The following is an 18,203-nucleotide window of genomic DNA, read 5'->3' as shown; positions in this document are numbered from 1 at the left end:
TCGAGAGAGGATTATTATTGGGAGATATAGATGAAGAGAGAGGAAGACTGAAGTTTGCTGAATAAACTGTTGTTAGAAGGACTGGTGGTCGTGTCGTTCTTGCTAGTCGAGAGCGGAAGTGACAGAAATGGAGTAATCCTTCCTTATAGATGAATTCTGGAGCTAGAGAGAGAGACAGAGAGACAGAGAGACAGACAGAGAGACAGTATGTTTGTGGTATGTGTGTGTGTGTGTGTGTGTATGTGTGTGTGTGTGTGGTGTGGTATGTGTGTGTGGGTGAGTGTGGTATGGGTGTGTGTATGTGGTGTGTGTGTGTATGTGTGTGTATTTATGTGGGGTGTGTGTATGTGGGGTGTGTGGGTGTGTGGGGCATGTGTATGTGTGTGTGTGTACTAGATTCTAGGAAGTGGGTGGGGTGCAGATTTGGGGATAGCTATGAGAGGGGGTGACCAGGAGACTCTGCTGATGGAGACCCTTCATCTCTCTTGAGCACACCGGGCTGCACTGGAACCTAGAGCCTTGGAGCTGATGAGTATAGGCTCGCCTCCTGACAAACTACCTCCCCGCTGGACTCTCTCTGCCCACCTCTTCTAGGGTGTTTTCTGTACCTTCCCCGCTGCATTTAGAGGCCCAGTTTGAATTTGACATTATATTACTTCAACTTGAGCTTGATCACTCAGACTCCAACACCACCTTAAGAGTCTGTTTCCCTCCAAATCCTTGTATTTCTGAAGGTGCAAATAAAGACAGGGCTGGGCATGGTGAAACATAGCCTGTTTGCATTGGCCAGGGAGGGAAAGAAGCCATCTTGGCAAATTGAAGGTGTGTTTGTTATATGGGATGAGGAAAAACAGAATCTGGGAAGAAGAAAGCAAGGTGACCCTGTTGTTCATCTAAGGTGAGCTGTGACCCCTTTGCTGGTTGAACAGCTCTCTTACAGAGGTTGCTTAAGACCACTGGGAAACACAGATTCACATTTTGATTCATAACTAGCAAAATTAGAGTTATGAAGTAGCGATGAAAATAATTCAATGGTTGGGGCTCACCAAATACGAGGAACTGTATTAAAGGGCCGAAGCACTGGAAAGGTTGAGAACTTAAAGCAATCTGTCAACAGCATATCACTGAGCAGTGTGAGTTTAGCTGAGTTCATTCAGAGTATGACGCTGTAGTGTGTGAGAATGTCTTTCTTCTTGGGAGATTCATAGCAAAGTGTTTAGAGGTGAAGTGTCATAATATGTATGATAATTCCCAAATGGCTCAGGAAAAAAGGAAGAGATTCAAGAGCCTTGGTGAAGGGTTTAAATAAAGATATAGTCTGTCTTCCTTGTGAAACTGATGTAGAGCACACACCCCTACACTATAACAATGAACAGGACCAAATGGGGTCTCTCTGCCTCGGGGACATTATCCTAAATGGAACAAGCCAGTCACAGGAGAGCAAACTCTAGCAGTTCCAACAAGGACTGGAAAGAGAATACTCAGATGGCTGGGCTGGGGCAGGATAGCCCATTAGTGGGAAGTTACCATTTTGCAAAATGAAGGTTTTAGCCATCTGCTACCTAACAGTGTGAACACTACTGTACACTCAAAAATCATACCACAGAAGAAGGGAAAAGAGGAGAAAGAGGTGGGGAGGAAGAGAAAAGGATGTACGGAGGGGAGCTCAGGTCGGGATGTTTTCCAGATTAATCACACTTAGCCTCTGTCACATTAGGGCGCGTGAGGGGAAAGCTGCCTAGGCAGTCAGACTTGGAATCCAGTGCTGTGCTTGTTTCCTCCGCTAAGCAGGTGGCCTTCCTTGGCTTTCCCCTGCCCCAAGGGCTTCAGCTTTCAATCATATACTCGCATGAGCACTCAGTGGAGAGCAATGCAATTCAGCTTTCAGCCTCTGCTGTAGAGGAGGGTGCGCTGGAAAGCCAGTTCAGTATGGACTGCGAGTTTCCAGCGCACTCTCCCACACAGGTTGCCACCGCAAGGGTAAATCCTGAATAGTCCTACCCACATCCTCTCTGCTGCTTTGTTCCATGGAACCCTCCTGACCTTGATGAACTGGAACCCTTGAAACTGGGAACAGAAATAAAGAGGCACGATCATGTGCAAGTCCAATCCAATCTCACATACACACTTACTCTCATGCTTTCTCTATATACCCACATTCACATACCAGCACAACTGTATATACACTCACACTCTCGCCCACACGCATACATTCTCTTTCACACACACACTCATGTATGACATATTTTCATACGCACACACACACACAAGAATGTGTCTTTTTAGAGGCTATTTAGAGGCTGGTGGTATAGTTCAGTGGTAGAGAACTCAAATCTTCTCTAGCAACCTTCTATGAGTGCTGGGCTCAGGTGCGCCTGGCATTAGTCTTGTGTGTGTGTGTGTGTGTGTGTGTGTGTGAGAGAGAGAGAGAGAGAGAGAGAGAGAGAGAGATCTGCCTGCCTCTACCTCTACTCTTCCAGAGGGCTGGAATTAAAGATAGGCACCATCATTTCATAATTAGCTTTTTCTCTTTCTCTCTCTCTTCTTTCTTTCCTTTTCTTTCCTTTTCTTTTCTTTTCTTTTCTTTTCTTTTCTCTTCTCTCTCTCTCTCTCTCTCTCTTTCTTTCTTTCTTTCTTTCTTTCTTTCTTTCTTTCTCTCTTTACCTAGCTGTTGTGAATAGCACCATTTTTAATTTTCTTTATCATCTAGTAAAATGCCTGCACACTGTTGCAGCTTGTAAATATGCCAACATTTACTTAACCAGGCCTTTTAAAGTTTTTATTTATTTATTGGCAGGATGGTGGGGAAAGGTGGGGGGGTGCGTTGAGACAGGGTTTTACAATCTAGCTTTGCTTAGCCTGAAGCTCCCCACACCCCACCTCCTACCCATGGAGACTGGGTTTCTCTGTGTGGCCCTGGCTGTCCTAGAACTTGCTCTTGAGACTAGGGTGACCTCAAACTCAGAGATCTGACTGCCTCTGCCTCCCCAGTGCCTTAAATAAAGGTATGTGCCACCAGGTCCAACTTTGGTTCCTATATTTTACAATCAGTCTTTGACATGACAAAAAATAAGAATTAACAAACCTGTAGGTTCTTAATGATCTATGTAATTTAAAAATCTGCATTTAAAATTTTCTATTGTGGATTTGTTTGCTCAGCTGCTAGGCTGAATGTTTGCTTAAACTTTCTGCTTTAATAAATGAAGTAGACCCTGGTATGGTGGCACACACCTTTAATCCCAGGACTAGAGGGGAAGAGGCTGGTGGGTTTCTATGAGTCTGAGGTCAGTCTGGTCTAGGTAACGAGTTCTAGAATATCCTGGGCTACATAATAAGAACTTGTCTCAAAATATATTAAAAGATGAGTAGAGAGCGAGCTCATGGTGTCATGCGGTGACAGAGCACTTGCCTTACACTCCCAGGACCTTGGGCTCAGTCCCTAGTTAAGGATCGGTGGCAGATTGGGAAGAAAGGTGGCAGTTAGCAGCTAGGGGACAATGCTTTGAAATGTCAGACAACCCTGTCTGAGACGCCACAGGCTGGAAAACCATCAGTGAGGTACCTTAGCAGGTGGAGCAGGAACACTTGGAAAGGAATCAATCCCGTTTCGACAGCAGGCTCTCCAGCAGCTGGCAGCATTGTCTGGCTTGGAGTTCCACTCTCCATATGCTGAATTCAGATTCTGGAATAAGCCCATTATTAAAAGAAAATCAGGCTCCAGGCAAATGAAGATATTTACAGAGCCCATCTGGCCCAACAGTCCCAGACTAAATTCCTAAGCAGACTTCCCCCCCACTCAAGAGGAGCCACATCTTATATAGTTAAGAGTATTTTATTGAAATCTCATCATGGCCTGGCATAATGGTGCAGTTCTATAATCCTAGTACTTGGGAGGCAGAGACAGGAGAGCCAGCATGGTCTACATGACCATTTTGGGGTCCCAGACCAGTTATGGTTACAGAGTCTCAAAACCAACTCTCCTCAAATAAAACAAAACCAAAAGAATCTATCATAAGGCCAGCTGTGTTGATTCATGGCTTAAATCCCAGCACCAGAAGGCTGAGTGAGGGGACCAAGATTTCAAGACTGAGCCACGCATGGTGGCATACACCTTTAATCCCAGACCCCAGGAGCCAGAGGCAAGCTGATCTGATGAGTTCCAGGCTGGCCAGGTCTGTATAGTAAGTTCCAGAAATCCTGTTTCAATAATCCATAAATAAGTAGATAAATAAGAAGGCTGGCCAGGCATGCAGGTGTACTCCTTTAACCCCAGCACTCAGGAGACAGAGATCAATGAGGTCTACATAGCAAGGTCAAGGTAATCCTGGCTTTCAAAGCAAGACTCTATCTTAAAAAAAAAAAACTCAAACAACACATACAAACCATCACAGGGCTGTGGATGTAGCTCACCAGTAGAGGACTTGCCTTGAACAACCAAAACAGAGCAAAGGCAACAGAAGCTAACCCATCATGTATAAGAACATAGGGGTGTCAGGCTCAGCAAATAAAGTACGGGAAACTCAATTAAGTTTTAATTTGGGCTGGGTGGTGGTGGTACCTGTCTTTAATCCCAGTACTCAGGAGGCAGAAGCAGGCAGATCTCTGTGAGTTCAAGGACAACCTGGTCTGTAGAGCAAGTTCGTTCCATGACAGCCAGGGCTACACAGAGAAACCCTATCTCTAAAAACCAATAGCTAGAGGGCTGAAGAGGTGGCTCAGCGGTTAAGAGCACTGACTGCTTTTCCAGAGGTCCTGAGTTCAATTCCCAGCACATGGTAGCTCACAACCATCTGTAGTGGGATCTGATGCCCCCTTCTGGTGTGTCTGAAGACAACAGTGTACTCACATACATAAACAAAATAAATAAGTCTTTAAAAAAAAAGAAGAAACAGGGAAATGGTGACATATTCCTTTAAAAAATGGATAGATAGATAGATAGATAGATAGCAGATATTTAAAAAAATAAAATGTCAGTTTTAATTTGGGATAAGCTATATGTATAGGCACAGGAGCCCTAGCCAGGAATGTGTTTTCTTTCAATCTTCTTGCTTTTTTAATAACATTCATTTGGTTGTTCTTGGGCCACATGAAAACAAGACACAATCCCTTTACAAAGGACTTGTACAAGAAAATCTGTTGCATGCAATACTCTTGAACTAGGAGCAACTGAATATCAATTGACAGCAGAATAACAAATAAATGGTGGCCTTTGTGTAATAGGACATTGTGCAGCTGTGCTGTGCAAGTCAAGGAGCCCAGACCACTTATAACCAGATCAACTCCATCTTGGGTTCAGGCTCCATCTTAGAGAACATGACCTAAGGTTAAACTCAAGTTAACCAACAAGCCTGCACCCAGCCCTAGGTTCCAGGTCACTCCCTAACAACCACCAATAAGGAGGAGAGTAAAAGTTACAGTTACATCTAAAGATATTTACTTATAATAGTTTATGGTTTGGCTCCCATAAACTATTGGATGTGTGCTAAGCCGGAACCCCCCTTGTTTTTTGGTTTGCCTATATAAATACTTGCTTGAAACTGGTCTCCAGGCTTCATCGTCCTGTCCCGCTGTATCAGTGATGGTGGTGTGGCCCAAGCTCAAGCTTGAATAAAGACCCCAGTGCAGTTGCATTGGAATCGGCTCCTTCGTGGTCTTTTGGAGTTTGAGAAATGGGCACAACAGTAACAATGGGGATAAAAATCAAACAAAATGCTGTGGAAACCATCAGAGCACAGCCACATGACTCTGTCTAGATCAAGTATAATAAACGGACAGCTGTAACAGTGACAGGCCAGTGATTCCCTGGGAGAAGTGGCTGGAGAGTATCTGAGAGAATGCTGGGGACTCTGAGTATTGCATAACCTCATCTGGGTGGCATTTCAGAGATATGTATTATGGAACACTTCAGACAACCCATTACTCAGTGAACTTTACATATGTTATACCCAGGCTTAAATTTTTTTAAGATTAAAAAAAATAAAAAAGCCTTTTTATTATCCAGCCTGTAGTGGTGCGCGCCATGAATCTCAGCACTTAGGAGGCAGAGGCGGGTGGATCTCTGAGTTTGAGGCCAGCCTGGTTTACAAAGCGAGTTCCAAGATAGCCAGGACTACACAGAGAAAATCTGACTCAGAAAACCAAAACAAACAAATAAATAAATAACCCCCAAACCCAACAAGCCAAAGATAAACAAACAACAACAACAAAACCAAACCCAACAACAAAACCCCAAAACAAAAAACTAAAACCCTTTTTATATATGTATATGTGTTTATTTCTGAGTGTATACCAAATGAGTTTAGGTTCTCATAGAAGCCACGAGAGGGTATCAAATCCCCTGCAGTTATAGGTGGTTGTGAAGTGCCCTGTGTGGGTGCTGGGCATTGAACTTGGCTCTATATCTCCAGCTTCTATATCTAAGTTTTAAAAAGGAGAGAAGATTATTTCAGACCATGCTAGGTATTGAATTCATGCCAGGGAATGAATCTATTTTTGCATTTGATTACTCTTTACTACCTCTGGGCTGATCACTAACTTTTACGGTGTGTATTTGTGACAGTGCCTTTGTCAATCGCGGTAACAATGATCTGCTGCATTCCTTGTCTTCCCAGGGCCTTGCCTGTTTTCCCTCGATATCCTTTTCCTAGATAACCCCATTGAATCCTTAGGTGAAATCACACCTCACTCATGGCTCCTGTGTGTATGAGCCAGCCCAGTCTCTTCCCCACCCACCATGTCCACACAAACAAGTCTCCCTGCCCAAACCCACTGGTTGACCTGGTGGTTCTTTAAGAATTTCACAGATGGAAGCCTCCTAGATTGTCCCCCATCCCACCCTCTCCTATCTGCCTTATCCATGCTCCAAGCCCCAAAGCTATCCATGCTCCCTCCCTTCTCTTCAGTAGTCTAGGAACTTCAGAGTAGTTTGCATCTGTCCCCTTTCTGCACAGTCACTGCTCTTGGTCCAGGCCCAGTACCATATGCCACAGCAGACAGAGCAATTCTTAAAATGTAATATGGCCATGTCAATTTCTTTTCTTTTTTTTTTTAGATGTATTTACTTTTATGTGTATGAGTGTTTTGCCTACATGTATGTATGTGCACTAGGTATGTGCCTGGCGTTCTCAGAGGCCAGAAGAAGATGTCAAATCCCTTGGAACTGGAGTTACTGAGAATCAAACCCTGGTCCTTTGGAAGGACAGGCAGTGCTCTTAACCTAACTGCTGAGCCATTTCTCCAGCCCCATGTTTGTTTCTCACATCATATTTCTTATAACCAGAAACCAGCCAAACAGCATGCCTAGTCCTTTATTCTCAGTGATGGTTCAATGGGGCAGGTGAATATCAAGTGTCATGAAACCAGTGCCTTCCAGGCAGCGTATAGCCAAGGAAGAATGGGGTCTCGCAATTTCAGTGGTAGACGGCTTAAAATGAAGGTCTCAGGTCCCACTACTATAAAAAAGAATACATCTTTTTATCCCACATACAAATTCCTACTTCCTAAGGTACACATTCTGATAGCTTCCCCTCCTTCAGTCTGACCATGTGTCCTAGGCCTCATTCTTAGAGGTGGACTATACTGCTTTACACAGATATGGTTAAGTGGAATTTTTCTCAAAGTTTGGATGTCACGTTTAGTAATTTTTGCAGAATATGTACAGAAGAGTGCACGTAACTCTGTGGCATAATGAAATCTCTCAGCGTCTAACACTCAGGTCATCACACCCAGCTCCTCAGAAGACTCCTGCCTCTGCTTAGTCACTGTCAACCACAGAATGACAACATCTGGGACTCTATACTGCTGAGACCCTTCCCAAGGCTAAGTGTGTTAAAGGGCTTCTAAGTTCAAATAAGTCCCTTTATCAAATAAAGCTAACTTTTTCAACCCACATCTGGTTATCAGGTTTTGATGTAATGATTCCTTGTATGCATTCAATGTACATTACTGTACTATATTATTACTGTATTACATTAGAAATTACTATATGTTGTACACATTCCTCCAATATCTCCTACTGTTTCTCCCCCCTCCTATCGCCTCAGGCTAGTCCCCTTTGACAGTTTTATAAAAAATTTCCTTTACCCCAGCAATGGAGACATTCTACGTTTTCCATCTAGCCTGCCTCCTTCTAGGCTTTTATGTGGTTAATTTTACATATCAACTTGACTGGGACAAGAGATGGGCAGATAGCATTAAAACCTTATTTCTGGGTGTGGCCAAGTCTGTGAAGTTGTTTGCAGAAGAGATTAGCGTTTGAATTGGTAGACTCAGGAAAGAAACCTTAACTCTGTCAAGTGGCCAGACCTCGTCAAATCTGAGGGACATACAGCTAGGATGAGAAGTCAGGAAAGCAGAGCTCATTGCTCTGCCTGGAGCTGGGAGGTCAGTAGCTGCTGCTCTTGCCCAGACATCGGTGTTCCTGGCCCACAGGCTCAGGCTGAGTCACACCACCAGCTTTTCTGATCCTGCAGCGTGCATGCCAGCACATCCTGGGACATTCTGATGTCATAATTGAGTGAGTGAATTCACTTAACAAATTCCCTCTTAGATGTCTGTATCTCTCTGTGTCCTAATGATTCTATTTCAGGAGATTGTGTCTACCTGGCTTCCCAGTTCTCTAGGAGCCGAGGAGGCTGACCCCTGTTCTCCTTCCCCTTCAAAGCTTACCTTCATGGTTTGGTCAATTACCAGCTGGTGCATGGGAGTTCTGACTGTGTTTGAAGAATGGGCATACAGAACTGCATAAACCAAGATATCTGCCCCGGGGGACTGACATCTTCTGGGAGGGAAACAAAGAAAACCATATATCACTCAGTAGGATTTCATTCTAGATGCTAAGAAGTGTAGAGAGAGTTTACTTACATCAACCCAGGGATTCGGAAAGTATCCAAGAGAAGGCTAAAGTGAGATGTAATGAAAGAGAATGTTCCAGAGGAGTGAGGCCATCAAGATGGCTTAGGGCAAAAATGTCCTCTGACCTATAAAAGTAAGCCCATCATGTGTAGCTCCCACACAGAAATTTTTAAAAATTAAAGAGGGGAGTTCAAGTGGGTCAGACAGCAAACCCAATAACAAAACCCCACACTCTATCTATCTATCTATCGATCGATCTATCTATCCATCTATCATCCTTCTGTCTGTCTGTCTGTCTGTGTGAAACAAAGTCTATGTAGCCCTGTTTGTCCCAGAACTCACTATGTGGACCAGGCTGGTCTCAAACTCATAGAGATCTACCTTCCTCTGCCTCCTGAGTGCTGGAATTAAAATAGTGTACCGCCATTGCTTGGTTAAAAAGGGTTTTGAAGCCAGGACTCAGACGTACTTTCTTTGCTCCCAACACTGGTGTTAGATGAGGACCAGACGAATATGAGACTGGGGAAGAACTCTGTAGAAACACTGTAAAGTAGGCAAAGCCACAGGAAACGCAGCTGCAAAGCCAAATGAGGACGAGCTTCCTGACAGGACGTAGCATCCGCTGTGCCAAATGCCTCCAGAAAGTTCCAGCAAAGATCCCCGGATTGTGTAATTTGGAGAATGTGGCTAATTTGCTAAGGCAGTTTCAAAGGAGAACCAGAGACAGGAGCCAGATTGCCAGTGGGTAATGAGAGGAGGGAAGTGTGCAAGATGGTGCTTTCTAGAAGCTGGGGTGAATAAGGCATTGGAGAACCCAAGTTTTATAAAGAAAGGTGGTCAGTCCTGCCATGCAGAGGGTGCCAGAAGGACAGTGGTCTCGGAGAGCCTTCCGTGGCCTGCTGGCTAAAGGGATCTTCAGGAGAAAGTGGGTTTGTGGGTAAGAGTGTATTCAGGTGATGGAGCGTATCTCTTATGATCGGTCTATCTATCATCAGAAGGCAAGAAGCACTGTTTCTTGCCAGGGGTAGGAGTAGGGAAAAATATGCTTAGGTAAGGAGCTGGAAGTCATTTGCAGATGAAAAGGGTCTTTTGTGAAGAACCAACAAAGGAGCAGGGATTGGGGAACCTGAGAACCTTTTGTGCTACAGCTCAGGTCTTTGTGGCTGACTGAGTCACTTTGGGCATCACTAGGAGAAAGAGAAGGTATGGAAGAGATTAAAGGGCAGTGGACTATGCTTTGAGCTCTCTGACACATAAATCCTGTTCCCATTAGTGTGTGCTAGTGTGTGGAAAGATTCTGAGAACTTATGTTCTCAGTTAGACTTTGATAGACATTGCCAAATCATAGTCTAATAGCTGAGTTCATTTCCCCTTTCTTCTACCACTAATGATGCAATTAATCTCTGCCCATCTGGTAGGTGAAAATATTAATGACTAAATTTTCGTTCCTTCTTCTGGGAGAGAGCCACCAGTCCTCAGAGATCAGTAGCTAAGCCCTGTCCTTCCAGGTCAGCTTTTCTCTACCTGTCCCCAGGCTGGATCCTTATCTGGATAGATAATTTCCTAGCTATACGCTCATGCTTCTGATCGATATTCTCATCTTCTTTCTATCTGCGTACTTGGCTTTTTCATGCAGATTTCTCATTCACACTTCTAGTTATTACAGGTCTCCCGAGGTCACTGACTTTCGGCTTTTGGGGCACACAACTGCATCCTCCTGGTGATAACCTGGTGGTGCGATGTTCTTTATTTCATGGTCCAACAATACAGTGTAATGGTTCTTGCTCTTAAAACAGAATGAAGAAAATGAAGTTGTATCGGCACATACTTGTCACTCCAGCACTGAGGAGACTGAGGCAGGAGGATTACTCTCAACTTTTAAATAAAACTCGGATATATGCTAAAACAGAGATGATTCAAAAAGAGAATTGTACTAGGTGGAAAATGTTAGAAAAGAAAGACAAGCCAGGCATGGTGGCGCATGCCTTTAATCCCAGCAGGCAGAGGCAGGAGGATTTCTGAGTTTGAGGCCAGCCTGGTCTACAGAGTGAGTTCCAGGACAGCCAGGGCTATACAGAGAAACCCTGTCTTGAAAACAAAACAAAACAAAACAAAAACAAAAACAAAAACAAAAAAAGAAAGGAAGAAAGAAAGAAAGAAAGAAAGAAAGAAAGAAAGAAAAGAAAGGAAAAGAAAAAGAAAGACGAGAATTGTTTGATTCCATGTATGAGATGCCTAGAGTAGGTGAATACATGAAGAGAGTGGAACCGTGGTAACCAGGAACTGGGGAGAGAGGCTCTTGGCATTCACAGTGTATCGAGTTTCAATTTGCAGATGAAAATTCTGGAGATGGATGGAGTGAAGGCTACAAAGAATGAGGGAACCTGACAATAGCGAGTATTGTCAGGAAGGACTAAAGGGCAGGGCATAGCTGTGTATCCTTTAACCTCAGCGCTCAGCAGAACAGGTGGATCACTGACTTCAAAGCCAGCCTATTATAGCAAGTTCCAGGCCAGTCCAGGCTATACAGTGAGACCGTGTCTCAAACAAACGGCATCGTCCCTATGCCCTCCCGCAACAAAACCCCACAAAACAAATCCTATACGATGAGTCTATCTGTTCCGTGTTCACAGTAGACATATCTAAAGAGAGAGTGTAGATCTTGTGGTTATCAGGCGCTGAAGGGAGAGGAGGGAAATGAGATTACAGACCTGAGAATGCTCTAAAATGAAGCGGTAGTAATGGTTGTACCAATGAACTGTATTTTTAGATAGAGACTATTATGTCATGTGAATTATACATCAACTTACAAAAAGAACGCATGGGGGTAGGCAGGGAGAGAGCTTCGTGACACACAGTTCCATTTCTACTTTTCAATCCGGAGGCACAGAGGTTGCTATGTATGTAACTTAGGCTGGCTTAACACTCCATCCTGCCTCAGAAAATTTGAGATTGCAGGCTTGCTTTCAGCTTATTACTTTTGTTTGTTTATTAATTGAAATACTGCTGCAATGAAGAACACTGCAATAGAAAGAAAGAAAGGAAGAAAGAAAGAGAGAGAGAGAAAGAAAGGAAGGAGGGAAGGAGAAAAGAAAGAAAGAAAGAAAGAAAGAAAGAAAGAAAGGAAGGAAGGAAGGAAGAAAGAGGAAAGAAAGAGGAAGAGAGAGAAAGAAAGGAAAGTCTCTAGGTGTGGCAGTCCTCTTCATTTAAAAGGCAGAGGCTGTTATGTTAGGTCTTTGGGGATTGGAGGCTAGCCTAGTCTACATAGCTAGTTTCAACCAAGTCAGAGGTAAGTAGTGAGACCTTGTCTGAAAAAAAAAAAAAAAGGTACAAAAAGCAGCAGTGATTTCAGGCAGGTCCCAGAGCTGCCCTGGGCTGGAGAGTGACAGGGTGTTAGGTGAAGTCAAGTGAGTGCTAAATTCTCAGTCTCTTGCAAGCACTTGCCCAGTATTAGGTGAAGGTTTTCCCTATCGCTCAATCTGATCTCTCCAAAATTAAAATGTCTTCCCTGAGTTTTCCTGAAGAGACAACTCCAAGTCAGAGTTAATGGCCAAGAAATGGGGTGCAGACTGTTTGCTTTTGTATGAGCTAAGAATGTATGTTTATAGTTGAATCCTAAGTAAAATCTTAGCAAAATACTGTACTGGGGAGGTCGGGCACTATTTCAGTGATAGAGCACTTGCCTACGTGGGTTCCACACCTTGCCTCCCCAAAGGAAAAGAATATACTTAATTATACAATTACTTTTATTGTATTTTGAGTTTCATTTAAAAAAACAAAAAAACAAAAAAAAACCAAAACCAATCCAAAAACTACAGGGATTTGTTTTTGACTCTTGATGCACAAAATACAAAACATTTAATTCTTTGGCCTTTTTCAGACACTGTTTTATGTAAACGCCAGAGAAAATGTTAGAATACTCTTGAACTTCTAGGTGTGTATAAGGATTAGCTGCCAGCTACAGTCACTCCTATGTATGAGGGGAATTTCAATCAAATTAACCAGTCATAAAACATTCTTGGTGGATTCTGTAAATTTGAGTTTAGAGAAGTTAATGAGGGCTGGGGGGAGCAGAACAGCGCTTATAGCTCTTGTAATAAGAAAGGAAAATCATGGGCCAGGCAGTGGTGGCGCACACCTTTAATCCCAGCACTTGGGAGGCAGAGGCAGGCGGATTTCTGAGTTCAAGGCCAGCCTGGTCTACACAGTGAGTTCCAGGACAGCCAGGGCTACATAGAGAAACCCTGTCTTGAAAAACCAAAAAATAAATAAATTAAAAAAAAAAATAGAAAGAAAATCACAGAGAAAGGAAGTGAGAAGAAAATGCCCATGTCATTTTTGAATTGATGACGATAAAATGCTTATTTGTAAGAGTGACCCTCATACATAGGAGTGACTGTAGCTGGCAGCTAATCCATCCTTATACACACTTAGAAATTCAAGAGTATTTCTAACATTTTCTCTGGCGTTTACATAAAACAAACTGTGTCTGAAAAAGGCCAAAGAATTAAATGTCACCCGTGTGTCACTGCACTGAGTGAATCTTTTGTATGCATGACCGCACTCAGTCCTCATTAGAGCCTTGAAAAGTTGAAGTCAGGGAAACCCTTGATGTCACCTCCTGTTCACCAGTGGTAAAATGTAGTACTTTGTCCAGAAAGAAAGGGAGGGCGTGAGATTAAAAAGTCAAGGGTCTTGAATGTTATGCTTTGGAAGAGACTAGATTCTGTTTATCTTTGCTGGGTCATTATTTAGACAAAGGGGCCCCAAAGGATTCTCAGAAGGGATGTCAAATGGTCAGTTGTGTTTTGAGATGATAACAAAGATGGTTTTGGGAGGCAGCTCTTAAGAGGTTGGAGAGTTAAAAACAAGAGACGGTATCTGCAGGTACAGAACACTTCCCCTGTTCAAGCTGACTGCAGGTGACTGAGTGGACACAGCGTCAAAGACAACTTCAGGGTTTGGGGTAGCAAAAACAGAGAACTCAGATAAAGAACACTCTGTGAAGGAAAGATGAGACTAGGGATGACTGCAGTGCAGGGGAGTGGCTGGTTTCAGGACCCCTGGCCCCAGGGCACAGAAAGCTTCAGCTAGGCTAGTCTGGTAATCTTTATATACACTGTTTGCCTGTAACCTACAGAAACCTCTCTAGACTATTGTACTTCCGAAGGCAATGCAAATACCATGTAAATAATTGTGTTCTGTGAAGGACAGAGAGACACAGGGAAGGCTCTGCATACATTCAGTACAAAAGTGCCCTAAATAATTATCTTGGCACTATCAAATCAGGAATCTCGCCAATGCTTGGAAAGTTTTGATCGACAGTTTTTGACTCGGTACATGTACACTCTGGGGGGGGGGCACACACAAATGGGGCATTTATAGTTTCTGGAAACATTTGGGAAGTGTGTCTAGAAGTTCAGAAATGACTGGTCTGGAAAGAGAGGTAATGGGGGAAGAGGGTGGTGAGAAGCAGAGAGCATGGGGAGCCTGAGGAGAAAAGGGCATCAAGGGGACCAACGTCTTTAGAAGCCCACACCTGAGAAATCCTTCCATCACCAACCTGGGTGGAAAAGAGTGGGACAGTCAGGAAGGCTGAGTGGCTTTATCACATAAAAACATCTCCAGGAGGGGGTTAGTCAATGGAATGTTACTAAGCCAAGGAAGGAAAAAAAAAAAAAAAAGATCTGTAAACAGGCAAAAGGATTTGGCACTTAGAAGGTCACAGATGACGTCTGAGAAAGCGGGAGACTGATGGTGCTTTATAGTGCTTGTTGAGTGCGGAGGGTGGGGGAGGAAGAGATGCAGGAAACCAGGGAGGGAGGGGGGAAACCCGGAGTGAGGTAGTGCTTTAGGATTGGAGGTAAAACTATAAAGGGGGAGTTAGGGAGTGGGAGACAATATATATGGGGGGAAATGAAGAAAAGAGATGAACTGAAAAGATCAGGGGTTCTTGATCTTGGAACAGGCCTTCTATTCCAAAAGGTTCCATATTGTGGAGCAGAACACACACATTATGTTTTTAAGGGTGGCTGGAAACTCTGGCATAGAAAGAGTTGTGTGCTTCTCTGGTGCTGGTTACAGAATCATCTCTTTTCTTCATCTTCAGTGAAGATGAAATACTAACCTATGGTCTTCCAGGGTATGCTGGATTTTACAATTCAACTTACTGTTTTTTAGGGTTTTTTTTTTTTTTTTTTTTTTTTTTGAGACAGGAGTCTAAGTAGCCCAGGCTGACTTCAAATTCATCGTCTTCCTGCCTCTGCCTGCAAAATGCCGGGATTACAGGTGTGCACCACTAAGCCTCACTGGTTTTATTTTAGTGTGAGACTTAGAGAATTATATATTGATTCTCTCAGCTCGTCCGCACTAGCCTACTTTATAAAATGCCCGTCTTTGCTGGTTACGGCATGCCTCTATTGATCAGTGTGCTACCAGTCCTCAAGACTGCCAAACATAAACAATTCAGGAATAAAATCTGCTTTTTGTTTTTAAAGATGAGGTCAGCTGTGGTCGACCATTCTTTATGGCTCTCCGGAGTTGCTTGGGGATGAAAGGAATTACTGGGTTAGAAAAACAACCAAGACAGTGGTTTCAAGATGGAAGACAGAAGAGAGAGCTAATTATTAGGGTTTTGTTTGTTTTGGTGGAGGTAAGAACGTGGTTTAGTTACAAGTTAGTATCTTAGACCACCGCCTGCAGCATCACCTAGAAACTTCCTGGAAATGCAAATTTCGAAGCCACACTTCAGTTTCAGCACCGCTGGGGGTGGTACCCAGTTTTAATGATGCCCCCCTGGGCAAGACTGCCCGGCCTAAGTGCTATGTGTTTATTGACACGCGGCCTTTTGACTCACAGCCTAAGTGCCCATCCAGCAGGCATTCCTTGGGGGGTACACTTGAGAAATACAGAATAGCAGGTTGCCCCCAAACCCGCTCTATCAGAACACACGCCCCAGAGAAATCAAGCCTGGTGTGTCTTCTCCCGCGTCAGCATAAGCAAGGAGGCTCTCTTTCCCCAGCGAGTTCGGAAGCCTGACGGCCCAATTGGATACGCCGCGAAATTGCTTTAAAGCGGGTTACCCACTGAGCCGGGTACACTGCACCCCTCTCGCTGTCACCCCACAGCTACTGCAGGGCTTGGGGTCCTGCAGGGTAGAAAGGAGGCTCTGAAGGGGAGAGCCTGCGAGCGTCGAGCATCCTAGGCGGCCCCCCCGGAGCAGGTGTGTGGGGAAGGGTCTGCGGCTCGGCGCCCCGGGGCGCGCGGGCGGAGCCGGGGGTCGGGCGGGGAGGGGCCGGCGCGCGGGGCGGGCGGCTGCGCGGCTCCCGCCCCCGGCCCGCCCCTCCGCGGCGCCATTTTGCAGGCGGCTGCCGCGGGGACCCAAGGCGGCGGCAGGCACTGCGGCGCGAGCGGTGCGATCGGCGGGACGCGAGCCCAGCGAGCTGCAGGCAGGTGAGAGCCGGGCCGCCGCGCCCCACGCCCCACGCCGGGTCCGCGGCAGCACCTGCCGGCAGCCCCGGTTGCTCGCCGAGCCCACGAGGCCGGCCCGCGCGGCCCCCGCGCGCTGTCACCCACCCGCGGCGCGGCCTGCGCCCCCACGCCGGCTCGCGCGGCCCGGCGGCCCCGGCTGCAGTGTCAGGCCGTGCGTCCCCGGCGCTCACTGCCGCCCCGCCGGGTGCCCCCGGGACAGCCACCGTGGGCTCGCCGTGCTGCGTGGCTTGCTGCGCGCCCCTCCCCAGGTGGTGCGCCCCGCATCCCCGCGCCCGGGGATTCAGGGTCAGCCCGAGGGGCGGGGGATGGCGGTGCTGTTTCCAGTCTGGCTTCCTTCCCTCTTTGCGGAAGGCGACACGGAGTAATTTTAGATGCCGCTGCACCAACCTTGCGACCTTTCACGCTGGCCTGCCCCGCAGGGGTCCGGGGTCGCCTTGTTGCCTGCGCTCTTGACCGAGAAATTGACATTGGAGTGTGATAACTTGAAGGTGAAGAATTGTCTTCATCGTTTGGCCGGAGATGTCCCATTAGATGTGTAGCCTATGGGAACTCGGCCTTCATTCCGGATGAGGGGCTTTAAGCGGGTCTGATGGGAAACTCCTGATTTTCAGCGCAAGGGGTGAGGGCAAGTGCACAGGGAAGAAAGTTAGCTTTTTGAAGGCTACTTGGGGTTGGGGCATTTGTAGTAGCTGTTAGTCTGCTTTTTGCGGTGCTGGGAGACCGGATGATGGCGAAGATGCTATCCCTTCTGACGCTTGGGTCCTCTGAACTAAGGCGGCCAGGGATGTGAGGATCTGGTATCTGAGTCCTGAGACAGCCTGGTTTGAGCTGTCATTAACTGGCCATGTGACTTCCCTTAGGCAGTTTTCTCCTTTCTGAAGGCTAGGCTAGGTGGCTGAAATTTTTCTGTTTTTTGTTTGAGTGCTATTGGGCTGAGGCCTCACCTGCTCCGTTTCTCTCATCTGCCCTTTCATCTTGTGTGACTTTGCTGGCCTGCTCCTTTAAGGTGTTTGACTCTGGTGAAGTTTGTGAGAGGCCTTCTTCACCTCTTAGAAGTTCAGGATTCTCTGCTGGGTTATAGTTGACCTTATCAGGGTCACTTTAGAACTACTCTCTATGCTTAGCTCATCCAAAAGTTAATAGCTTTGGGCAGTTGAGGCTGTCCACCGTGTTAGCACTCATGACACACCTGGTAGTTAGTTAAAAGGAGGCCCTGAGCATCCTCAGGCAGACATCAGCGAGGCATGAGGTATCTGTTCTCTAGACAATGTCTTTTGCTCAACTGTTAACTGATTCTTTCTTTTTATACCAGAGTATTTCCATCACCCCGACTCCCACCACTGTTTTATTCTTGTGGGAAGTAATTTCTGTAAGAAAGTAGGTGTTTGCCCGGCGGTGGTGGCACGAATCCTTAATCCCAGCACTCAGGAGTCACAGGCAGGATTTCTGAGTTCAAGGCCAGCCTGCTCTACAGAGTGAGTTTCGGGGCAGCCAGGGCTACACAGAGAAGCCTTGTCTTGACCACCACCACCTTAAAAAAAAAAAAAAAAAAAGGGAGGAAAGAAAGTGGGTGTTTGAGTGGCATTTTTTTTTTTTTTTCTTTTTGTCCTGGCTGACCTGAAACTTGCTCCAGGCCAGCCTCAAAGTCAGGGAGAGCTTCTAAGGTCCAGTTTAAAGTTCCACCCCTTGCCCCTTACTCCAGATACTTGCCTGGTACTTAGTTTTCTGAGTATGGCACATTATGCTGAGATTAAAACCTCTACTAAAAAGCAATTAGGCTGGGTGTGGTGATGTAAATGTATAATCTTAGCAACTCAGCCCAGCTGGTGGAGATGGGAAGAAGACAGGCCAGCCTGGGA

The 18,203-nt window shown here is 45.5% G+C and overlaps 1 protein-coding gene and 1 long non-coding RNA gene across 9 annotated transcripts in view; one reads left to right on the top strand and one right to left on the bottom strand.

Annotated features, from left to right (window-relative positions):
* The window catches only part of Gm14051, an 85,008-nt gene that overhangs the window by 58,936 nt on the left and 7,869 nt on the right, over positions 1 to 18,203 (bottom strand). For 2 of the 5 annotated variants that reach the window (XR_866753.3, XR_003953906.1), the window contains exons 1-2: positions 16,732 to 17,738; positions 3,563 to 3,682 (exon numbers count right to left, since the gene is read on the bottom strand). This is a non-coding gene — a long non-coding RNA (predicted gene 14051). Of the gene's footprint in view, positions 1 to 3,562; positions 3,683 to 8,304; positions 8,457 to 8,667; positions 8,747 to 16,731; positions 17,739 to 18,203 lie in introns of those variants that run through there. The other 3 variants (XR_001783479.1, XR_866752.3, XR_001783478.2) reach the window with 3 other exon arrangements.
* The window catches only part of Slc23a2 (solute carrier family 23 (nucleobase transporters), member 2), a 92,825-nt gene continuing 90,618 nt past the window's right edge, over positions 15,997 to 18,203 (top strand). For 2 of the 4 annotated variants that reach the window (NM_018824.2, NM_001355431.1), the window contains exon 1: positions 16,209 to 16,305. The gene's annotated coding sequence lies outside the window, so the exon portion shown is untranslated. Of the gene's footprint in view, positions 16,076 to 16,189; positions 16,306 to 18,203 lie in introns of those variants that run through there. The other 2 variants (NM_001355430.1, XM_030251883.1) reach the window with 2 other exon arrangements.

Source organism: Mus musculus, chromosome 2 (genome assembly GCF_000001635.26).
Source record: "Mus musculus strain C57BL/6J chromosome 2, GRCm38.p6 C57BL/6J".
In the NCBI taxonomy this organism is placed as follows: domain Eukaryota; kingdom Metazoa; phylum Chordata; class Mammalia; order Rodentia; family Muridae; genus Mus; species Mus musculus.
Note: the sequence above shows the minus strand (reverse complement) of the source record. Positions and strands in the feature narration are given on the sequence as shown.